The following is a 25,884-nucleotide window of genomic DNA, read 5'->3' as shown; positions in this document are numbered from 1 at the left end:
ATGATAATGGACTAAACCTCTGAAACTGTAAGCCAGTCCCAATGAAATGTTTTCCTTTATAAGAATTGCAGTGGTCACAGTGCCTCTCACAGCAATAGAAACCCTAACTAAGACACTCAGTGATGGACAGTGACTTGGAATAAATTCTTTCTCTGTAGTATTTACTTTCAGTCAAAGTATTTTTATCACAGTAACAAAAATGAAACTAGACCAAGAGGTTAAGGTTACATGAGGTTACACAGGTGAGTCTTAATCCAATATGACTATCCAGTATGACTGGTATTGCAATCAGTTTGGGCTGCTATAATAAAATACATAGACATGTAATTTGTTAATTTATATTTAATTCTCAAAGTCCTGTAAACTAGGAAATCCAAGATGGAAACAACAAATACAGCGTCTAGGGAAGGGCCTGGTCTCTCCTCCTAAGACAGTACTTTCCCTCTGCATCCTCTGGAAGGGAGGAATGTTGGGTCCTTGGATGGCAGAAAGGACAGAAAAGCAAGTGAGAATTCTCACATATCTCTAAGTAAGTCTAAATGCAGCTTCAATGATGACTCTTGCTTCTTAATCCCAAAGGCTCTGCTTTTTACTATAACTACAATGTGATTAAATTTCAATACACAGATTTGTAGGACCATTCAGACCATAGCAATCTGCTCCCCTAAGACAGTAGAGGGGCCTAGAGAGAAGATTCTACAGTAAAGAACACTTGCTATTCTTGCAGAGGACCAGGGTTTGATTCCCACCACCTACATGGTGGCTTACAACAAACTTCAACTCCAGCTCCAGGAGATCTAGCACCCTCTCTGACCACCATGAGCGTCAGGCACATACACAGTACACAGAAATACATGAAGGCAGAACACTCATACACATAAAATAAAAATAAGTAAATCTTTTAAGTTTTTTTAAAGACGGGATTAGGAGACTGAGACACACAGAAGGAAGACGCTGTAAAGACACAAGGAAAAAGCAAACACAAGTCAAAGAGAGGAGCCACAGAGAACCTAGACTTGGGACCTGGTCTTGGAATTTAGGCCCCTGGGGCTGTGGGTAAATACATTGCTTTTGTTTAAGCCCGTGAATCTGTAGTGTTTTGTTATGACAGCCCTATGAAACTAATAGAGTTGGACCACACTGTTCTTCTGCAAGAAGGTACTTCCAAGAGTGGAGATTAAGCACTGGAGGGGGAAGAAGTTAGCTGTGGTACTTACCTACTTCTCCCCTGCCGTTTGAATGTTCCTCTGAAACAGAAACTAATTACAAATACAGATTGAATAGAAAATAATGGGGCCTTTCTTACTCATTTTAGTAACTGATCAATTTTCTCTAGGGCAGGAGGCAACACAGGGCACTTAACACAGCCTATGATAATGTTTTACACTGTCGAATACAAAGGTCAGCTGGTGGATTGTTGTTTGTGTGTTTGTTTGTTTTTACCACATAAACACACATTCAGCTTCCTGTCATGATTGACTATTTCAGGCCAGAGAAGTCCCAGTTTTTCAGTACTCAATACCTGCCACCCATCACCTGACAGAGTTGCTGTTTGACTCTGGCTCAAGCCAGACTAGAAGTTTCTAAACATGAACACCCCCTGAAAAGGCCCAAAGCAATAATGAAGAGGGGTTGCTGGATAAATACCCCCTCTCCTTCCTCTCATGGGTGAAGGCTGTGTCCAGAGCTCCTCAGAACAGCACTAACCCTGGCTGCTCCTGTCACGACTGGCTTGCTCACACAGTCTCACTGGCTGCCCATCCTCCTGCAGTTCTGCTTCCTGGAACATCACTCAATTAAATTGTCTTCAACTCCTTGCCTTGGAGGCACCCAAATGAAGACAACAGGCTATTACTGGAGGCTCCAAGCAGCTCCTTCTCCTGTCTCTAGTACCTCCAGAGACTACTAGCTGTCTAGGAGAAATGCAACTGTCTTTAATTGGCTCTTGAAAAACTGGCATAATGTGGCACTTAGCTAAGGTTAAAAGGCCAAGAATCAGGCTAAGGTAAGCAAGGGCCTGCCATAAGAACCTTATGTTTGGGATATTCCTGACTACAGAGTTTAATGCATCTTGGCCTTTATCACCAATTTCTGTTGCTAGAATCTACTACCCAAACATCCTTCTTGCAAATGGATACTCAACTACCAGCAGCCCCATGAGAAAATATGTCAAGTGCCTTCCTGCCATATCAATAAAAATTAAAAACTGGGATAGGGCTATAGGCTTGACATGCTACCAGTGTGCAAGAGAGAAATCATTTCCCTTATTGTGCATCTGCAGGAGCAAGTTGGACAACCCAAATACACAGTGAGCACAAAGCCTTCTACCTCTCAGACTTCTCCTTGTCCTGAACTGAGCCACAGCAGGCTTTTTACAGTCCTGTGATGTAGGAAAACTCTAACTACACTGTGAGCCACCAAGCTTCCTCTGGCTACAGAGTGAACTCTTCCCTCTGCACAGACTATGCCCCTCCTCTGGTCAGTATGTTCCCTTCCTCCTCAGAATCCATATAGGCTTTCCTAAGGGAAGATTTCCTGAGACCACAACCAGGTCAGCTCTCCTGGAAACATTCGCACAATAGCTTTCCTTTGAGAAAGGCACTCCCCTGGTAATTGCTTTTTATCTGCACCCCTCCAAGAAGTCAGCTCCCCAAGGGCTGGGTCTGCATTCATTTTTACTTACTTCTATGTGCTCAACACCAGTCAGAAGACTCAGCACCCATCAGACACCAAAGAAATAGCCATTGAAGGGATTTTTTTAAATGAATGAACACACAGTTAAGCGGCCCAGTTTCAATTTTTCCCAAATCATTACATAGTTTTCTAATATCTGGAGTCATAAGATATTTATATCAGATTTTTCTCTGAGAAATATGTCCTCTAATGAAAATAAGTCAACAAAACATATGGCCATTCATTACATGTTCCCAAAATATGTTTTGAAAAGACTACATAATAAATATTTTCAAAGCTTGGAGGTAGAAAACAGCATCAGTGACTAGTATTCATCCTTGGTGATTAGCTAGTAGTGGCCTTGCTCCTTTGAGGTGGCTCTGCTTTATGTGATTTCATTCTTCTTATGCCACCAGAGGGCTAGCTCAGGCACATCCTTCTCACCACAGTGACAGAAGCAAAAGAAGCCAAAAAAGAGTCTCAGGAGCCCTAGTGACACCCAAGCTGTCCCTGTCCCATTGCTATCCTTGTCCATGTGGTCTTGACCAGCAGACCTGAACATGACCAAGTCCACAGTCAACAGGTAGAGATGCAGATTACCCACAATGTCCACAGCAAGCACATGGATGCAGAGTTTTTAAAAATGTGATCTACCTTAAGAGCAAAGGTCAAGTAAATGATAAATACTTACAAAGCCAGTAACAAATGGTGATCATTCAGGTTCAAAACCCTTTGAGGAAAAGTCAGAGTCAATACTCTTTAGACATGCCCAGATCATCAAAGACGCAAGAGTTTGGGAACTGCCACAGTCAAGAATAACCTAAAGAAAACTGACAAATGAAAATGATAGGGGCCCGCAAGAAGGCTCAGTGGGTTAAAACACTTGCGGCCAAGAATGGCAGCCTGAGTGTGGGCTTCAGAAGCCACATCATGGAAGGAAAAAGCTACTCCTGCAAGTTGTTCTCTGATTTCCACAAGTATGTCATTGCACTGGTGTGTGTGCGTGTGTGTGTGTGTCTGTGTCTGTGTCTGTGTGTGTGTCTGTGTCTGTGTGTGTGCCTGTGCATTCGTGCATGTGCATATATATGGTGTGTGTGTCCCTGTGTGTGCCTATGTGTGCATGCACATGGATATGTATATGGTGTGTGTATGTGTGTGCATGCACACTCACACAAAAATAAATAAATAAATATTTTTAAAAAGTAATAGGATAGGCTCATGGGATAGAAATTGAGGGCATTGAGTTAAAACTAAAAAATATCTGAATAAAGTACAGGCTCTAGTTATCTTTACATTAATATCGGACTACCAGTTATGAGAAATGTTCCATACTAATTGATGAGCCGAGCCTGCTCAAAGCTACTCTGTAGTGTACAGAAGCTTTCTAGGAAGTGCTTTGCCCTGGGTGACTCCATTTTACAAGCAGCATTTGATTCCATTTTGAGCGTGAATGCAGAGGCAGGCTGACTCTGCACCGTGGTGGACATGTAAACAACACCATCTGTCTTATGCCACCCACAAAGCACAGACTGATAAATCATTTATGCCTAAAAGTAAAAAAGGTGCTGTTCTGTAATTTATCAAAGAAGATTGGGACATGTTAGTACATGAGCATATTAAAATCCTATCAAGGAAATCAGGCCCCAAATCTTACCAAACGCATCAGATTGCGGCCAGAGTACATCCTCCCTTGGTTCTCATAAAAAAGAGGACACCTAACTCTGCGATGATGACAGCCCCACTGGCTGTCATTGGATGACCCAGTGTATGTGTCAAGGGACTGACAGGCAGAGAGCTCCTGACTGCCCCCAGGGACTTCAATTTGGCCCATTCTCCACTGCTCATGCAGCCTACTGCATCTGTCCATCAACCCATCCATCCATTTAGACCTTGGACTTGACTTCACCTCTTCAGCTGCCACAATTCTTCATTTTCCCTGGAAGCTTGACTTAACCCTGAGGTTCAGCTCAGTTCTGATCCTGCAGCTCGTCTCCATGATGAGGCCTCCAGCAGACCTCCAACAGGATTCTTTATCTGCCTCCTGCAAAGACTCTCTTCTCCAGCAACCTTCTGCTTCTGTCTTTTAGCAAGCCTTGGACTCAATGAACCCTGCAGAGGCCTTTCAACCCTTTGTATCCATTCTATAGTGTGGTGTGTGTGTGTGTGTGTGTGTGTGTGTGTGTGTGTGTGTGTATGTGTGTGTGTGTGTGTTTATTGTGCATATGTCTGATATGTGATCAGTTTACATTAATAGTTAAGATTGGGATAAAATAATCTGATAGCCAGCCAGCTATCAAAGGAAACTGGAAGTACTTGGTGAATTATAGTCACCAAAACCGATGAAACTTGTTGTTTTTCAATAAATTTGGCTATTGTGAAAAAGCACAAGCATGTCCATCTATGTTTCTGACACAGCATACTCATGACAGTGGTGTTAAATGTTAATAAGGGAGGTTGAGTAAGGCACTGTCTTAGTTACCTTTCGGTTGCTGTGAAGAAATACTACAACAAAAGCAAAGTATAGAAAAAAGAGTTTCGGGGTTGGGGATTTAGTTCAGTGGTAGAGCGCTTGCCTAGCAAGTTCAAGGCCCTGGGTTCAGTCCTCAGCTCCAGAAAAAAAAGAGTTTTGTGGAGCTTACAGTTTCAGAGTGTTAGAGTCCGTGACTAGCATGCCAGGGAGCATGGCAAGAGGTAGGCAGACACGGTGCTGAAGCAGAAGTTGAAAGAATACACCCTGGTCCACAAGCACTATGGACAGAATGGTACGGCTTCTGAAATCTCAGCGCTCAATCCCAGTGACACACCTCTTCCAAGGAGGCCACACCTCCAGTTCCACCAGCTGGGACAAGTATTTCAATATATGTATGAGCCTATGGGAGCCATTCTCATTTAAACCATCACAGGGATATATGGAAATTTGTATGTCTGAAGTATGGAGATCCTTTATGTCTGAAGGAGGCCCAGTTTAGGGATGACAACCCTAAGTAAGATTATTTAAACAAACAACCAGTCAGAGATGAAACAGGGTTTTTTATTCCAATCATTTCTTACCTAGGCTCACCAACTTCTTAGTGCTATTTTGCAAACGTCAGATTCTGCCTGGAGAGAGAGGGGGTATCTTCTCAGGCTGTTCAACTGCTTCCTCAATGAATCCAAGTAGACTGTGGCTTTACACCTACATGCTACACCTACATGAAATGATGAGCTATCTCCTTGCAAAAGTTGGGAGTACCTGGGGAGAGCCCCAGAAAGGACCTCTAGCCTTCATCTCCTTGTATGCCTTTCATCTGGGCTCCTTCCAGCCTCGGTCTGCTCTGCTCTTATTCCTGGCAAGATATGTGCCTCTACTCACTTCTCTTCTGTCTTCCTCAACTGTACAGAAACTCAGACTCAACACCAACTTCTGCCAAGTTGGGCATACACATTATGAAAGTAAACCAACTTCAAAATCCATAGATAGAACAGGTACAGGGTGGCACTCTGTAGTATAGCCTTGCCTCCTTCCAAGGAAGGTTCTCAGGCTACAGCGCCTGCAGCAGCAGCACTTTCTCTGAGCACAGGAAGTCCTTACATCATATAAGCTTTTCCCTATTGCTGTTTTCCAACCTAACTACAAGCTTCCTGAAGACAGGGACCAAGTGAATACATCCTACATACTTCTAAAATTTAACAAAATGCTATATCATCCACTCTCTCCCCATTCTACTCAATATCCAAGGAACAATGATGTTCTGCACCCCTTCTGTGAGGTACAGCTGGCTCTCTGAGGATCTAGGGCCCAGAGTCTAGGCAGTTCCCAGGCACAGCTTGCTGTCATGGCAACGAGGCATCCCTCAAGTAGACTTCACTCCATGCTGTCTTGGAGCAGCTGCTGGCACTGTGTCTCCACCCGTGCCATTTCTGCTTCCCTGAATTTTGTAGTGCCTGGAATAATAACACAAATTAAGATATTTTCTAGTTTCTGTTACTAGTTTTTGGCTAATCACTTTTTTCTTATTAGCACACAGGAAAGAGACTGTCTACAAACTTACCATTGCTTTCACTAAAAAAGACTTTTAAATGCTCAGTCATGTTTTTTTCTAATATAATTCACTGCTTCCAAATTTATTTACTGTTGCCTTAATATGTCTGAGTAAATCATGCCTGTATGCCTGTGTGCCATGCCCACACTGAGGCAAGACTTGCTAATGAGCTGTTTGCTGTGTCCTGAGTCTGGATGTGCATCCAGGTGAAAGCATGGAGCCCCAGTTTAGGGATGACAACCCTAAATGAAACAGAGAGGAGAATAAAAAGAAAGAATCCACCATCCATCCCCCAATGTTACATTTTCACTGCTGTTAGGAAGCACTTTTAAGGCAACATTTTATTACAATTTTGAAAATACAAATTTTTCTTCCTCTATTCTCATCCAGAGAAGGTTTTGAAATCTGGAAGCTTGTGTATATAGTTACCAAATTGGAGAATCCCTCATATGAGGGGTGTGTGTGTGTGTGTGTGTGTGTGTGTGTGTGTGTGTGTAGGTGTGTTTCCTTATGTATAATCACATGTAACATAATTGTATGGTATTTGCATATGATTATATAATACATAAATTACATATAATTTTGTGTATTCTACATTATTATAGATGATTATAGACAATGATAAAAGTATACATAATTTTTGTTTGAAACTGTACATAATCATAATTAAATGTAATTTTATGCATTAATAATTATATATACTACAACACACACATCATTTAATAAATAATATGTATTGGCAGTAGGAATATTTGAAATGTAGCTAACATTACATTAGCTTTAAATTCAATGTATGTGTTTTACGGACACACGAAGTATGAGGTAAAGAGGCTGCCATAAGAGAGAGAAGAAAAGGGGAGACAACTCAAAGCTGAAAAATGGCGTCTGGGTCAAACACCTATTTCATTGGCCTAGAAAGTGAGCTCTTGGGGGGACACTGACCTGGCCAGCAACCTAGAGCCACCTTGCAGTGAAGCTAGGAGTAAAGTGATGACATCCAAGCAAATCACTTGGCTTTCCACTTGAATCGTGAGCAATCGTGAAACACTACTGGGAGACTCCAGTGTACACACCTGAGTACCAGGGGACCTAAACTGCAGGAACACAGGGAGAGCAAGCACAAGACAGAGTGCACCCTGGGCCCCCTTACTTCCCCACAACCTGATTCATGATCGATGCACCACTGGTTCCCAGAACTCTGTTAGCTGTTTTCTCACCAGCTGTACTGGTAGGTTAGGAATCATAGGGTGCCTTTTCAATTGAAATTAATAATAATTAACATACTAACTAGTGTTGAAAACAAACAAACCATTATTCTTCCTTAATCACTGAGGCCCAGTAATTTATCTTTGTGCTTAGCAAGTCCTCAAAAGGAATAAATCAATGTTAAACCTGAACTTTAATGACTTGGAGGTTTGGGAGGAAAAAATAAACTCATCCCTGAACCATAAAAAAGCAAGAGCCAGGAGATCTCTCGGTTATTCTCCAAGTCACTGTATTCCCAATGAAAAGAGCATCCCCATAAATATGGCTACTTACACGGGAGCCAAATAATATATCTTAATGCCTTTACAAGCCAGCTTTTATTTATGTTGAACTCATAAGTATGCCCCAATTATTCAAAAGCAGGGTAGCTTTATAGGCAGAATTTGCTGTTCAAAACCATCTCAATGTCACAACTCTATCAGCATCTCTGTGGGCTCTTTGTATAGAAGTGAAAACTGTAGAGAATGGAAATGCCACCTACTACACAGGGTTAGTGCACATAATGTTCCAGAACAGGGTTATCAAGTTTGAAATCTTCCTTACAGCTAACATTGGTCTACCTTCACATTGCCAGAGTATGTTTGTGTATGTGTTAATTCATTAATTGTGAGCTTATATTTCTAAAGCTCACAGAAGTGACCTAAGGGTATGTGTTAAGTGTGGGGAATGCCAAAGCTTATAGAGGAAGGACATATTTCCCCATGTACCATAGAAGTAACCATTAGCACTATTTCAGTATCTGTCTTTCTGTCACAGAGCTGTGCATTGGGAGTGAAAAGTGAACCACAACTGAGTGCATGATGTTAAGGGGCCACGTTGGAAAAGAGGAAAGAAGTTGGCATTCATCTCCATAGCACTTGACTTACTACCCACAGTATTTCTGTCTCAACATGTAACCAGCATAAAATTAAAGTAAGGTATTTTACATAGGCTGTTTAGTTCTCAGACATCTCAGTTGTTACCAGTCATGTTCTACATGCTTAGGAGCCACACAGAACAGGGACTCATGAAACAATAAAGTTTTAAATCTTTCTGTCAGTCACACAGACAGTAGGCTCATGTATCCATACATAACCTTTGGCTAACAATAATAGAACTAATTAGTCTGGGTTCTCTAGAGGAACAGAACCAACAGCATGAATATATATGGAAGAATATTGATTCAGTTGGCTTACATGATGCCCCTATGAACTTTAACAATGGCTGACTTCACACTCCAGAGGCTGAGAACCCAGTAGCCACCCAGTGCACAAAACCAGATGTCTCATTGGTCCCTGTCTGGAACTGAAGGCCTGGAGGATTCCTGAAGACCAAGAGGCTGGATCCTAACATCAGTGAAGATGGTGCTCACAGGGTAGAGGACCTTACTAGAACAACTTGAAGGCAAGAAGCAAACTCTTTTCTTTCTCAGGCTTCCTCTCTCACCTGAGCTGCCACCAGAAGGTTCTTCCACATTCAGGGGGTCTTGCCACTTCAATTAAACTGATCAAGAAAATCCCTCATAGGTGTGACGAACTGCCTGTCTGTTAGTTGATTCCACATCTGCCTAAGTTAACCATCACAGGTGGCTTTAACAATGTGTCTGTGATCACAGCTTTTAGGAGGGAGACAAGGAAGAAGCTATTTCCAGCCTGGGAAAAATGAAAGAAAGAGAGGAAGGTGAGGGAAGGAGAGAAGAAGGGAAAAGGGAGAGAGGATCAAGGAACCAAGGAAACCTTAATCAGTGTAGATAATCCCAAGGCTGAACCAACATCCAATAACCTGAATCCAAGTTGAGGCCTGCATTTTCTCCAGTTTCCCCATGGTTTCAAAATAGTTTCTGTGTGTCCAAGTAGTACAAGTTCCTACCCCTACCTCCAAAGACAGGAAGCAGAGGATGGCTAAGAAAGTGAAACAGAGATCTTCCTTTATTCATGGAGTGGAAGGAGAAAGAAGGAGAAGGAGGGGGAGGAGAAGGGAGAAGGGAGAAGGGGAGGAGGAGGAAGAGGAAGAAGAGGAGGAGATGGAAAGAAAAAGTCTTTCCCAGAAGTCCCTCTTTTTCTCCTTGCCAGAACAGATTCTGTGGAAGGAAGGTCACAGTGGCAGCTGGGTGGAATCAGCACATGACCTATGACACTTCCTCCAATGCTGTGTAAGAAAATGTGTCTCGTTGCCTCTGTAGGAATACCAGGCACTATTGGATTCTCCAGCAAATATGTGCTGTCTACACTCTTATAAATATCACATTAATTTTATCTAGCAGTGAAGTAATTTGCCCAGATTATAAAAAAAAAAAAAAAAAAAAAAAAAAGAGGCTGAGCTGTGAACCATCCTACAGTGCAAACTAACTGACCACTTTTTTGACCCTCAAGTACAACCCACCTGACATGGGGAAAAACAAAAACAGTTCATGAAAATTGAAAGGGCAACTGAAGAGCCTCAAAGCACTGTCCTCTCAAAGGTTGAGAGGAGCAGTATGTGAGCGGATGACCCCCAAACCTTAGAGTTAATATTATTTATTCATTTGTGTCCCATACATGTGGGTTTGTGTGTGTCCAATTCAAAAGTCCAATTTCAGAGCCAATCCTTCCCAATATAAGCTCTGGTTTTTGTAAAAGCTCACAGGCACCCTGGCCAAGCCTGAAAGGCAGATCTTAGAACTGAATGATCTGCCTGTAAACCTGTGGGTCAAAATCCTTGTTCTGCATACATTAAGATTCATAACAGTAGCAAAATTACAGTTATAAAGTAACAACAAAATAATTTTATGGTGGGGGTCACCACAACATGAGGAACTGCATTAAAGGGTCACAGCATTAGGAAGGTTAAGAACCACTGCTGTAATATGTGAGAACAGCAGATAGTCTTAAAGAGACAGTAAAAATATTGACAGCATGCTGATTCCTAGGCCTCGAAGCATTTTTATACCCATCATTCCTTGTGATTTGAAAAAAATACACTAAATCTCCAAATTTATTTAACAATCTTAAGGTTCAGAAAAATACAGCAAGTAAGTCAAGATCACACCTGTGGGCTAGGATAAATTACTAAAGTCAGAAGTAGGGATTACACCACTACTCCTGACTTTTATGTGGGTGCTGAGGATGCAAACTTGGGACCTCAAACTTACATAGTGAGTACTTTATCCACTGAGTCATCTCCCAAACCCACTTTTTCCATGTTACTTATTTCAAAGTAAAAATTGACAAAGGAAAAGGAAATGGTGATGTTATGACTTACACCCTAAATGTGACTGATATCACAAAATCTTATGTTTCGTACTCTATCTCATTTGTGGGCATCACATTCCTCCCTGCAGAGGGAGTAGGAGATGCTCACAGTGATGTTTGAGAAGAAGGCCAGTCATTGGGGATGAAAGTGAAGAATAAAGGCTTCTTGGACCTCCCCTGTAGCTGGAGACCTTCTCTCCAGCCCCTGCCAAGGCCTGTTAGTCCGACAGCCCACTTATAAAATAAACACACAGACGCCTATGTTATTTAAACTGCTTGGCCATTAGCTCAGGCCTACCACTGTCTAGTTCTTACTCTTATATTCAGCCCATTTCTATTCATCTATACTTTGCCACGTGGCTCTTGGCTTACAGGTACCTTACATCTTCCTTGTCCTGGCAGCCACTGGCAGTGTCTCTCTCTGCCTTCCTGTTCTCCGAGTTCTCCTCTCTGTTAGTCCCGCCTATACTTCCTGCCTGGCTACTGGTCAATCAGTGTTTTATTTACCTATCAATCATCCACAGCACTCCCCACTTGGTGATCACTGAGGCCAGCGGGAAGCATCCTCCTCTTTCCTCCACAGCCCTGCGACATTACTGTTTCTCCAATGGCAATGATGTTTATTTGCTAGCATTAAGAAATGGCCGTAGCATGGACATGTAAATGGTAAGTGCCCTAATTGGATTATCATACAGAGTATATGTATTTCAAAATATTTCACTGTCCCCATAAACTTGGACAACTACAAAGAGTCATTTTTAAGGTGATTTAAGAGCACATCTTCTGGGCTCAACAGCCAGATTTAAATCCTACCTTGTACATTTTCTACTGAAGTCATTTTTGCCAAACCTTTCCCATTCTTAGTTGTAAAATGGGGGTGATAGAAGTAATGAGGACTAAGTTAGACTAATGTGCTCACAAATGCAGTAAACACATGACACACTAATCAGTAAATTTATATCATTGCTGACACACTAATCAGTAAATTTATATCATTGCAATTATTTCTCTACTATTTTTATTAGATGTCGTTTCATATGTATACACCTTCAGATTCAGATATCTATATATTCATAATACAGTCGACTTCACTTGGTCCTTTTCACCAAAAGAAATAAGCTCAGAGGGGTTACTACCTCCCAAAGTATTACAGTTTATTGCTTGCCAATTCAAGCCCTCTGCATCTGAAAGAGTTCCTGTCAGCATGGTCTCAAGACTGGGGTACAGAAAAGCAGTGGCAAGGGGCCCTTTCATGTTCCAGAGATGGACTTTCGATAGGACCCAATTTGGTCTTGGGGTACCAGGTCCTCTGGACCTAGGATTAATATCTACCACCAAGTTTCAGAGTAAGAATTTCCAGGGTCCAAAGGGCTTGACCACAATTTCTTTTTCAAATGTTAAGCATTTTTAAGAGAAAGGAAAGCACCACAATATAATGAGACTCAGAAAATTGTGGGCCTAAATGTGCCAATCAAACAGAGCAGGTGGCTGACTCTCTGGTAGCTCCCATCTCTGCATCCATGAAGCACAGTGTCCTACTTTCTGTCTACTGCTGTGAGAAAACACTGTAACCAAAAGCAACTTGAGGAAGAAATGGTTTGTTTAGCTTACACAGTTCACCACTGAGGAAGTCAAGGTAGGGTCTCACTCAGGAGCTTGACAGAAACCATAGAGGATTGTTTAGTTGCTGGCTTACTTACTGGTTCACTCCCAGGTTCATGCTCAGATAGCTTCCTTATGCAGCCCAGGACCACCTGCCAAGGGAATGGTGCCACCCATAGTAGGCTGGGCCCTTCCACATCAATTCAGACCATCAAAACAATGCCCCACATATGTTTCCACAGAACAACCAGATACAGGCAAGTGCCCAATTGAGGCTCTTTTCAGGTGACAATGGGCTATGTCAAGTTGACAGTTAATATTAACTAGGAAACACAGTAAACAATGCAGGAACTTCTCTCCCCTTATATTGTCAGATAGCAGCTGGGAGATAGATGATCCACAAGTATTTGTTCTTTTCTCCCCAATGGCTGAATTTGGACAGAAAACCTGATGGTGAATTGGAGACTGGGCAAGTCAGTAAGAAGAGGGCATGAAAGGGAACCAGGCCTGGAAGAAAAGTCTCCAAGGAGCCTCCTAAGTGACACAATGGCAACCTAACAACACATAGTCATCACTTCCTTGTTCACAAACTGTAAGCCTGGGATGTCCATCCCTACCCCAATAGCTCTTCAAGGAAGCATGTAATATAGCACAATTTCACTTCTTAACCACCTGTTCTCAGTCATTTGGAGTTCACTTAAAATTGACTGATTAATTAGAAAAGTCTTATGGTATAAACATGAAACGCTGGTTTCAGACAGGGAAACAGCTGATATAAAGCAATCAACTTGGAAATAGTACAAGCAAAAGTTTCAGAAATTCCAGTCTCTGTTAGCAGTTCTTGGTGATGCTGAGGTGGAACAAATTGTTCCAAACCTAGAGACAAAAAGCAACATGAATTCTATTTGATTGTCATTTTGTTGGTCCAGAATTTGGAATGAGCCTGGGTACTCCCACTCATCCCACATAGGTCAAGGCAGGTGGCAGTGAGATTCATCAGTGTTAGATGTCCAAGACAAACACTCACAGTTGGACCTTCTTACATAGTGCCTTCCTTCCTCTAGATCAATCAAAATAGACAGCCTTTCACTGCCCTGTCTTGGCAGTCAGGTAGCATCTCTCTCTCTCTCTCTCTCTCTCTCTCTCTCTCTCTCTCTCTCTCTCTCTCTCTCTCTCTTTCTCTCTCTCTCTCTCAAGCTGAGGACCAAACCCAGGGCCTTGCACTTGCTAGGCAAGTGCTCTATCACTGAGCTAAATCTCCAGCCCCAGGTGGCATCTCCTATGACATGCTGGGTAGATAGTTACTCTAGTCAAGAGCAAGGACATGGGTCCTATCTCTCAATGGAGGGAAATAAAAGCCATGAAGAGATTGTATATTTAATAATGACATTTAGACCTTGGTGCTACTGAGATTTTTTCCCCCACAACAGGATAAGCTGGTGATCTTATCAATTGAAAAGATGCCTATCATCAGAAGAGAATATGAGTGTGTGTTCAACCCTTCAACCCACAGCTTAAATCCTGGTCATCTGAATCCAGGCTAGCAGCTCATTGGATGCCATTGGTTGCTTAGATGAAATTACAAGGCTCCTCCTCTGGTCTGTAAGATATGCTGACATCTTGCTTTCCTCCCAGCACTGACTGGGCAAACGTCCCTGAACGGTGAGAGTCTATCTAAATGGGCAGAGATATTGATTTACTTTTTTTACCTTTTTTTGAAAGCTCCTTGTTTACCAAGTGCTGAGCAAACATCAGGCAAATGGTGGACTTCACTGAAATAGATTAAGTGAAGAAAAGCACAGGCAGTTCTGACTTTCTGAACATGGAGCTGGTTAAGCATCAAGCATACGCACACACATACACACACACACACACACACACACACACACACACACACACACACACACACTTTAGATTGCAAAGTGCTCAATTTGTTCAAACATCATTATTTGCCAATTTATAGTGCAGCTGGCCCAGATGGTACTGGGTAGCAGTGTAGAAAATGTTTCCAATCAATCTACACAACTGAAGCTTGAGCTCTGTCTGAAGAGAGCTGACTGAAGGCTGGGATGAACTGAGTGTCCATGTCATATAGGGCCACATCTCCCAGGATAGAATATGCAGCAGGGTATTTAAGGACAAAATTGATTGTGACTTTAGCAAAGGGACAAACAAAGGTGTTAGTCTGCTTCTGTGGTGATTGATAAACAGGTTTAGAGATTTCTAGGTGTCTTTGATATATAGGGTATTTAAGAATTGGTTTAGCTGGGCATAGTAATATATACCTATAATCCCAGCACTTAGGAAATTGAGGCAAGTAGATCTCAAGTTCAAGGGCAGTGTGGCCAACTTAACAAGCCTGTATCTCAAGAAAACAAAAACCAAAGACAGGAAACTACTTGTCAACATTGAATTGCTGCTAACACTCAAGAAACAGAGGTGTTGTTTGCTCACGATGAAAGCCAGAGGTTCCCTTGAGTAGGCAAGCAGAAGCATACTGATGCCACCTGTAACTACACCTTACAAGAAAACCACTGATAGGGTGTGAAGTAGAGGTTCAGAGCTCGGATTGGCTCACTTCCAATATACAGACAGCCCAGAGGGTCAATATGGTCCCTGAGAACAGCCAGGGAGAATCCCCAGAGAAGAAAGCTTTTAGTAATTTTGTCCAATTTTCTGATTTAAGTGGGCTGCTGATATTAGCAGAATCCAAGCAAAAGTATAGTAGGGCATTCTGGGATTTGGTGCTAGGTCTTTGTAATATCCTTGAGGAAATTGCTTCAGTGGAACAAGTTTGCCAAGGTCTGTCTTCAGAACACAGTTTCAGCAGTTGTTTTGAAGGACAGACACTTCACCCTTACCTTTAACTCAAAATATGATGCACTTTTTCATTAAAAACCAAAATTCAAAGATGGCTTTCCTATCCACTGGTTTCACTTCTACAATCATTGGAGGAAGCTAAGTTCCCTCATCTGGACACAACCCAGTCATTCTCACATGTCCCTCTGGAGTGGTCCCAATGGACTTTGACTCTTTCTTCTAAGAAGAAAGTTGATTCTTTTCTGTTGTTGTTGCCAGTTTTGTTTTAAGGAAGATATTTTTGCTTCTTCTGGTGAGATCATTTCAGGAGAATAACAATTCTAAGAAGACTCTCTTCACTATTTATTTCTCTTAAAATCCAACAAATACTGCCATACATCTCTTCCCAATTTTCTCATTGTGTGAGCACCAGTGTTTGTACACAGACTAATATGAACATTAAAATACTGTAATTTTATGGAACCATAGACATTTCTGTAGTCTACTTTTGGTAATCTAACATGACTATATTTAGTGACCTCCTACATCGCACACACTTGGCACTCCTGAACTCAGAAACCAGGAGAGAAAAGTCTCCTTCCCAGGAAAAAGGCCAGTAGTAGGGGACAAATCCTATATCTACAAGGACCTACTGGAGAAACTGAGAGGTTAAACACACCTCATTCAAAGGATGATTGACAGGTGCTGCTTGCTGTGACCCAAACGAACTCCAAACTCTAGTATGACAGGTATATCCTAATCAATGGCTGAGCTTTGAGCAAATCATGCCTTCTCCAACTTCAAACATTGCTCCAAGAAAGGACTTGAGAGTGGTGTGGTCTCATGACATCATCTTGCTTTCAATGCAGTCCTGCTAGGCTCATCAAGACAGGCCTCTGTTTCTTCATTAAGAACAGGAAGAGATACTTTAATAATTAGTATAAGAGGACTCTTGGCTTCTTGGAAATATCCAGCACTTGCTAGATTCCATAAAACAATTGGAAAAGGGGATAGGATTTCAGTGCAAAATGAAACTTGATGCTTCCTTTTAAAATGCTGGGTGAGGGCTGGCATTGGTGGTACACATCTTTAATCCTAGTACTCTGAAAGCAGAGGTAGGTGGATCTCTAAGAGTTTAAGGCCAGCCTCAAACTACAGAGGGAGTTCCAGGACAACCAGGGTGCTTACACAGAGAAATTAAAAAAAAAAAAAAGACAAACAAATAAATGCTGGTGAGGTACACACAGGTTGGTGGCTTTCATTTGTTTAACCATAGGATAAACTTCAGGTGTAGAAGTGGAAGCAGGTGAACAGATGTTCTATAGAGAATAATAATAGGCTTTGTCATATGTGGGAGATATGGCAGTGTGGAGAGGCTCTCCTATAGCCCTGGCCCTAAATATTCATCTCCTCATCTTTCTGAAAACTATTTTTTTCAAACTTGATTTGGTTTTCCCTTGAGGAACTTACAATTTAATAACAATACAGCAGCAAGGCACAGGAAAGTGATTGTTTTGGTCAACCTGTTTGCAAGGGTACAGTTTTTCCTCAAAACCAGTTTTACTGTCACCCGGAAATGTAGCAAGTGTCACGGGGTGGGGAAGGTGTGAAGAATGGTGCACTGGGTCATTAAGATATGAGTGAATGTGCTCTAGGCAGGAACCAAGTTTGTCCATGTGAGGTCTCAATAGAGTGACCCGCCCCCCCATGTAGACCATTTGGGAAGAAGCAATACGGAGTGAAGGGGCAAGCAGTAATCTGGTGTCATGAAACCCAGGCTAAGGTAGTGCTACATCCTACGGCAAAAAAAAAGTGCTTGGGACTCTAAGAATAATTCAAAACTGAGACATTTAAAATATGGAAAATAGCTTCCCTTCCTGGCCTGGAAAATCCATTTCTGTAGAGAAGAATGAGCAGAGCAGCAAATGCACAGAACCAAGACAGCACCATTTCCTGTGGATCCAGACAGCATTGTTTCCATAGATCCAGACAGCAATGTTGTTCTCTGTAGATCCAGACAGCACTGTTCCTATAGATCCAGACAGCACTGTTCCTATAGATCCAGACAGCACTGTTCCATGTAGAACCAGACAGCACTCATCTCTGTAGATCCAGACAGCACAGTCCCCTTTAGATCTGTATTTTAATTAACTAATTAATTAATTAAATCTTTCTGTGCAGTCTCCAAATTCCTGATCCATGGAATCCACATGATGAAATATTGGCATTAAGCCAAATGCTGGGTCAATTTGTTATACAGCAATAGTAGTAGGTGGATGTAATTGTTGACCTTGAATGATTTACTAGTTGCTTTTGCCACTTAGTGATGGAGCCTAATTTTTATTTCACTCCCTCTCCATTAACATGTTTCCTTTTCTCTGCTCAGATGCTTCTGGGATTCTGTCTCTATCTCTTCATACGAATATTGCCTGGAATATCGATTCCCATGCCCTATATCTTTCTTGGAATGTGTTGAGCCTTTCAGTCTACATACACAGGTGTTTTGTTCTGTGTCAATTTCAGTGCTTTGTGTGTTTGTTTTCCTAGAACATTGTTAGAATTATTCTTAAGTTAAGGAATGGCTCCCCACCAGTACATTTGAAGAGTTCAAACCATTCCCTCTAATGCTTAGCTCTTGCTACCTCAGATCCAAGGACAATCAATAAAAGAGTCAAATAGCCTCTAACTATGGGTAGATTAAGGACTCAGTTTATTCTATGTGATAGTAAATATTAACAATGGACATGACTTCAGTGATACTTTGGGTCTTAAAACCTGACTCAGCATTAGCTTCCATAGCATCCATGACACCTAGTCATGCTTGGTTGTCTGTGGTGTGGCACACAACTCCTCTCAGCCTCAGAAATTGATTGTTCTTTAACTGTAAATCCCCCCAGCAAGATGTCTACCTGAAACAGAAGCACCCATAAACACAAATAAACAATCACCTCTCTGTGGAGGCCCACAAAGGTTTCCTAGTGAGATCTGAGCTTGCTTTACCCAGCAGAGCTGCATTAGAGGATTGCTTGACCATGTGCATGGTTTCTAGGTAACTGGAAGGGTCACACTTGGCTGAACTAGGGGGAGGTCTTTTGCTCCACCCCTTGGCATTTCTATAAATAGCCCCTTAGAAGAGACAGAAGGGGCCAATGGATAAGGATCCAGGCCCTCCCGAGGCTATCCTGTGTTTCTGTTTCTTGCCCCTCTGTCCTTCTATCTAAATCTCTCATCCCTCACTCCTCAAGAGTACCCTAGGGTAAAATATAGGAGCTGCTTTCTCAGCTGGCCTCCCACAGATGGTGCCAGGAACAGGGACAAGGGACTTGGTGAAAGAAGTGTCAGGGGACATCATGGGTATAAGAAAGCATGCCTGATAAAGAATTAAAATATAAAGGCAATGATATTTTATTCTCAGGAGTGAAAATTATATGGCAGAATGCCAAAGTTGAAAAGTGAGGCTGCAGCATATATTTTGCTCTATCTAGGTTTCTTTCTTTTTTCTTTCTCTTAATTTCTATCTATAAAAATTAAGAAAAAATGTAAGGTAGAATATAGGAATATAGTGTAAGAAGACATTTAGAATAAGAGTAGAATTAAGGATGTTGGGTAAAAAGAAACTTAGGGTAAGGTAGACTGAGATAAGCAACAAGACAGAGGACTATGTTCCTTGATTTCCAACCATGGGACTATGAATGCAAATTCCTGAGAAGAATCAGAGTCATGAAAAAATGCTATGAAAGACAATGGGCAGAAAATGATTCCTATGGAAGTGTTTGGCCTGTGGATAGCTTAGATCTAAGCCCCGAGCTACAGGGAAAGGATTTTCCCTCAGGCAGATGGGATGAAATTAAACTCTTTACTCTGTTGGCATTGCCACTGTATGAAAACATTGTACCATCAGAATTAATTTCCTCTTGGCCATGAAGCCAAGTTTAGGGAACAGAAGTCTTGGGAAAAACCTAGTAATCTTTCTCTTAAAAAAAAGTGAAAGTTTTTCCAATCTTTCATTCTCAGATCTCTTTTCTTCCTGTAAGGGCAAAATTAGATTCACCTAGAAATAGCATCTATCAGTATGGGGAAATCACCTATAATTTCTCTAAGAAAAAAACAAAAAACATCTTGGAATATGGCAAATCCTCTTTGCTAGTCCTGTGATACAGATATAATAGGATGAAAGGGTAGATTAAGGAACTTACTTCTAAAGAGCAACAACTTGTTTAAAATGTTTTACATTGGTATAGATTTTAGTCTATTGATACAAACTTAAAGTTAATTTTGTTATACTGTGTGTATATTTCTACTCGTGTTTAAGGTATGTTTGTATAGCTCATTTAAAAATGTAATGGGTAATTAAAAATAGATTAATAATTAATCATCTAGGATAATTATACTTGTAGCCATGTTAGTTAAGTCTTCTAGGTATACACAGAGATATTTCAGATAGATAGGTAATCTTCAAATACTTCAAAGACCTTCAGAATATGGCATTTAAAATATTTTTAAAATTTAGACTTTCTGGACAGTGAGACATGTCTGCTCCTGGCAGCACCAATTTACTTCAGAGAGGAGGATGGGCATTGAAGACACTTCATATGTTATCTTCACCTTAGCAAAAATAGCCATTTGGGCAAGAAACTGTTCTTGCCTGGACTGCTTGATCGACTGGACATGCAGGACCCATAGAAAGGTGACCACTAAACTTTGCTTGACAAAATGGTCCTTCAGGTCCCTGCTTCACAGAGGAAACTGCCAGACATTCTACAGGACATTGAGAGAAGTGACCAAGAGACTCTAGCCCTGTGGGCTGAAGACAAATGCCCCAACTTTACAAGGAACATTAGGTGACTGTCCAGGCTGCCAGCTGTCTCTGTCTACCCTGCAAGACTCCCGAAAGTTGCTTGCATCCTTCTCCCGGTTCTCAGGTTATATTATATCCTTCTGAGGTCTTTGATGTGGTTGAAGACTAGATAGTTATAATTTTCTCAGTTATGATAAAAGATAAGTTAGATATAAAACCTTGGACTCACAAATATAAGATAGATAGGATATCTTCTTTCATATTGTAACTGTAATTCTTGCTTGATAATTGTTTTGTTATATGTAATTTTACTATGTAAAAGTTAAAACCTCCCTTAAAAAAAAAAGAAAAGGGAAAGTGCTGTGGATATCGCTCTGTGTAAATAAAATTCTGGTTGGCCAGTGGCCAGGCAGGAAGTATAGGCGGGACAAGAGAGAAGAGAATTCTGGGAAGTAGAAGGCTGGGAGAGAGACCGTCAGCCGCCGCCATGAGAAGCAACATGTAAAGACACTGGTAAGCCACAAGCCATGTGGCAAAGTATAGATAAGCAGAAATGGGTTAATTTAAGATAGAAAAAGTAGATAACAAGAAGCCTGCCACAGCCATACAGTTTGTAAGCAATATAAGTCTCTGTGTGCTTTCTTGGTTGGGTCTGAGTGACTGTGGGACTGGCGGGTAAGAGAGATTTGTCCTGACGGGGCCAAGCAGGAAAACTCTAACTACAGTCCTGTCTCTCCTTCAAGCCAGTAAAAATAGCAGCCAGAATCTCCTGCAGCCAGAGCCTACACCCAAGAAAGTGCAGGCAGAAAGCTAAGCAGGGGCAGCATCCCCCAAGGTGAAGCCACAGCAAAGGCAGTGCAGGACCCAGGGAGGAGCTGCTGGTGTGGAAGAAGTTAGCAGAGAAACTGAGCCTCAGCTAAGGCATCAGGGGAGGGGACAAGTGGGGGCAAGCAGAGGATCTATCCTATAAAAAAATCTTACTGAAAAAGCTTTATTTCAAGTACTTTCATTTTCTTTCACTGACCCAGAAAGTTGGGGGAACAAGCCCCTAGGAGTTTTTGCTTCTGGCACCAAAGCACCTGTCCAAATGTGTGTGGGCAGATAGACATGGCCCACTCTGGGAAAAGTGTCAGGTGAAGGAAATAAACCTATCAATGGCAGCATGGGGAGAACAAAAATTTCCTGTGTTAAAAGAGCAAAATCTTGATTCAAAAACCTCCTCTGGTAAAAACAAATGCTTGAATACAGACAGTGTGAATTCAGTTTTTCTCCTAGACCCAGAAAGGCAGCATGGGAAATGTAGTTTGTTCATAATAGCATGATACTATAGAGAAAGGCAGTTTGGGAAATGTAGTCTATGAAAGAGATACCAGTTCTGCACTGCCCAAATACTCTGTTTTTTCAGCTCAAGATGCTATTTTTTTTCACAAGCTTTGTTAGCTTGCCTCCAGGGAATGAGAAACAGGTAAACAGCTTGCCTGTCAGGTGAGAAGTATTTGCTATGGAAAAGCAAGATGGTGAGTTGAACATAAAACAGGCATTCCTTACAATCCTCAGGGACAATGGCAATCATAAGAAACAGCTTTTAAAAATTAGGAAGGGGGAAACTGTACCTGCAGAAGCTTGCTGGCTGCCTGAGTTTGGTACAGTGTGTAGAACAGAGAAATGTCAGCTCCAGAAGAACTGGAGTAACTTTCAGAATGATATTAAAGCTGACCACTAACTCTGAACTTTCAGAAATAAAGCAGTGTTGAGTTCACATATAGTTTTTACTGTGGTAACTCTCTGTCTTGTTGAAAGAAAATTAGTTCTTCTAAAAGATTCTTTCTGGATGTTTGCTCATAAAGTTTCTTCTTGAATATAAGTTTGGTAAATAGTTCTTCTAAGAAATCTCATCTAGATATGTGCTAAAGTTTGTAAAATAGTCCTATAGAGTGTCCTTTTGAATATGTTTGTAAAAAGTGTAAATGTTGAATGTAAGTTTAAATGTTGGATGTAAGTTTGTAAAAAGTGTAAATTTTAAATGTAAGTTTATACTAGAATTGTTTTTATTACTCCATCAATATCTGTCTAGTCCAGACAAATTAGATAACATTAATTTTTAAAGGATAAACAAATCAATCACATTAGAAGCATCTTGAAGTTTTTATTGTTCTTTTACTTTCATATATATTTGAATATTTTTATGATAGTTTAAAATATAATTTTATGATCTCAGTAGCCCCTGGAACACTTAAGTGAAGGTGTCATAATTAGGGGAGCTTTTCTGCCTTCTTTTTAAAAGTTTCCACTCTTCTGTTTCTGCTTAGAAAGGGATAGGCCTCCCACAAAGAGGAAGACCTCTGACAATTGAGTTAGTTTGTTTTGTTTTGTTTTGTTTATTTATTTATTTATTTATTTTAATTTTTTGTTGTTTTTTTGTTGTTTTTTTTGTTTGTTTGTTTTTGTTTTTCGAGACAGGGTTTCTCTGTGTAGCTTTGCACCTTTTCCTGGAACTCACTTGGTAGTCCAGGCTGGCCTCGAACTCACAGAGATCCACCTGGCTCTGCCTTCCAAGTGCTGGGATTAAAGGCGTGTGCCACCACCGCCCAGCTTAAAAGTGTTTTTATAATTAGCACAGGTTTTTCTTTACTTGAGTGGATACTTTGAAATTATTTGAAATGACTGTTTTCTCTGGGGAATCAAAATAGTCTTTTGAAAATTTTACTGAACATCTGTTAGGAGAGAATTTTAATCCAGAAAAAGGGCTTTGTGCAGCTAAGACTGCTGCAATCACCTTAGACCCATTCCATCTTTATTATCCTCTACTCCTTTACTGGGAAGTGTGACAGCTATAGAGATCATTGTGGATGTTTGCAAGTGCTTAGTAGGGACCTGGGTTAAAGCTGAGTTAAGCTCTGTACCCCCTCTTGCCAGAGGCTAGTGGCCAAAGACAAGCAACTTTCTTCATAACTTCCTGAATGTATGTATGTAAAATTAATCAAGAAGGATGACCTAATACAGGCACAGTCTATCTGAGGAGCCTGGGGGGAGGTTCCCTTTTTTACATCAAGAAGGGGGAATTGTGGAGGCCCATAAAGGTTTCCTAGTGAGATCTGAGCTTGCTTTACCCAGCAGAGCTGCATTAGAGGATTGCTTGACCATGTGCATGGTTTCTAGATGATTGGAAGGGTCTACAGTTGGTTGAGCTAGGAGGAAGTCTTTTGCCTCACCCCTTGGCATTCCTATAAATAGCCCTTTAGAAGAGACAGGACAGGCCAATGGATAAAGATCCAGGCCTTCTGGGGCTGTCCTTTGTTTCTGTTTCTCACCCCTCTATCCTTCTATCTATATCTCTTATGCTTCACTCCTCAAGAGTACCCTGGAGTAAATGTGGGAACCAGTCTCCCACCTGGCCTCCCACACCTCTCCCAGATCCCCCTCCTAAGGCTTTTTGTCATGGAAGCATTCTTCAGTTCCTGTTTAGTCAGAAAAGAGAAGTTTGAGTGAAATTTTATTTAGCAAAGCTAAGCAAAGCAAACAGCCCAGGAGAGAAATGGAGTGGACTGCCCTAAAACAGAAACAACCCAGTAGGTTCTGTGTCGTGAACTATAAAGTCTCTAATGAATATTTATGAGATAGATGACCTTGTTTCCCTCCCAATCATGGTGGACTAGATCTCTCTTTTGGGGTATTTCTTCCCAATGATCCCCACCAAAGAGGGGGCATCAAAACCACAGGTAATTAAAGTGCTATGAGTTCTTTAGAGCATGCAGCCCCTTCATTAGTGCATATATGTCATGGAATGCCCTAGAGCAGTGGTTCTCAACTTTCCTAATGCTGCAATCCTTTAATACAGTTCCTCATGTATGGAATACCCAGGGATTCCAGGGATTTTGCTACATCCAGCATGGGATATCTGAGGGGAAAAAATCTAGGTACACTATTGATATGCTTTTATGTCTGTTAATTTTATTCCTCTAAGACAAAAATTCTATCAATTCAGCTCTAGCTCCATCAGGCATTCAGAGCAGGAGTAATTCTAGACATACCAACTTTTTATCCATCTACTTTATTTCTCTGGTCTGAAATCCTGTCTCCTGTCTACATAGCTTCAGTTCCATCTGGTTTCCTCTCATAGTCCTGCTAATGACTAAGCTCTTAGGCTTCTAGCCTCATCTTTGTCCTCTGTATCCTCATTCTCCATCTCTACTACTCTCTACTCCTGGCACTAATGGACTCTACAAGAGTTCTGCATTACTGCATACAAAGCCTCTGCCTTCCTCTCTTCTTTCTGGCCAAGCCATTCTGTTTGCTCTACAGAAAATGTCTGCCCTTTCTATCCCTGGCCACACAGTTCTCTGTCTCCTCAGGAATGTTGTTCTACCTTCCACTTTGATATGTAAAAACATCTTTTGTACTCAGTCAATTGCTCTGGAGAGCTGCTAGGCCCAGAGGCAGGGGGATGGTCTGAGCTTCATTTGCACAAGAAGCAAAGCTATGGTCTCCAGCCAACTTGTCTCCTAGGCTTAGGGGGAGTTAGTTACCTAGAAGTTCAGCAAGTCTGGAAATATTTGGGCATGCAAGAATTTCATAGTAGAAGACAGCTGAGATACTAATAGCTGAATAGCGCCAAATATTCATAATAAATGGCTTGCATTTTGACAGACCCTTGGCCATCAAAGTATAGCTTTAATATACAGCTGAATCTCTATAATATATTCTTGTGGCTTACCACACTCATGTCATGGTGACCTCCAACCATAAAATTATTTCATTGCTACTTCATAACTGTAACTTTGCCACTGTTATGAATTGTAATGTAAATATCTGATATGCTGGATATCTGATATGCAATCCCTGTGAAAGAGTGGTTTGTGTCCCACAGGTTGAGAACCACTGCCCTAAGGGCTTAATTTCTGATATAGCAGGAACCACTGAACTGTGGCTTCAGGGGTGCTTGGTCACAAAGGGCACCCTGACCACCAGGAGACATAGCTACCAAGATACAACTGCAGCATCCTCAGTCACTCATATATAGCTCCCTGCTTACCCAGTGTCATTTTCAGTAAGGAGATAAGGAACTCCTGAAGTGAACACACACTCTGTTTGCAAACAGAGTCACTCAAGCATCATGCAACTCATAGACCACAGCCTACCACTGCCTCCCTGGTGCTGGGATTAAAGGGCTATGCTAGCACACCAGCTGGAGAGAGAATTTTTGCTAAAAAGTCCTCTTCTGGGCCTGGAGAGATGGCTCAGAGGTTAAGGGTACTGCTTGCTCTTCCAAAGGTGCTGAGTTCAATTCCCAGCAACCATATGGTGGCTCCCAACCATCTGTAATAATATCTGGTGCCCTCTTCTGGCCTGCAGGGATATGTGCAGACAGAACACTGTATACATAATAAATAAAATAAATCTTTAAAAAAAAAGTCCTCTTCTGTCCAGGACATGACATCATCAAATGCCTTTGTTTAGTGGCACTGACCTAGCACTAGGCAGCAGTGCCTTCGAATCCTGGTTCTGGATGTACCAT

The 25,884-nt window shown here is 41.4% G+C and overlaps 1 protein-coding gene across 2 annotated transcripts in view; it reads left to right on the top strand.

Moving 5' to 3' along the window:
- Pcsk2 (proprotein convertase subtilisin/kexin type 2) overlaps positions 1-25,884 on the top strand; it is a 260,763-nt gene that overhangs the window by 105,143 nt on the left and 129,736 nt on the right. Inside the window, exons 1-2 of one of the 2 annotated variants that reach the window (XM_036184116.1) lie at positions 20,838-20,843; positions 22,826-22,830. The exons of the other annotated variant lie outside the window; for it this stretch is intronic. The gene's annotated coding sequence lies outside the window, so the exon portion shown is untranslated. Of the gene's footprint in view, positions 1-20,837; positions 20,844-22,825; positions 22,831-25,884 lie in introns of those variants that run through there. 2 annotated transcript variants of the gene reach the window in all.

The sequence above is a fragment of the Onychomys torridus genome, chromosome 4 (genome assembly GCF_903995425.1).
Source record: "Onychomys torridus chromosome 4, mOncTor1.1, whole genome shotgun sequence".
Classification (NCBI taxonomy): domain Eukaryota; kingdom Metazoa; phylum Chordata; class Mammalia; order Rodentia; family Cricetidae; genus Onychomys; species Onychomys torridus.
This window is presented reverse-complemented; position numbering and strand designations above follow the sequence as displayed.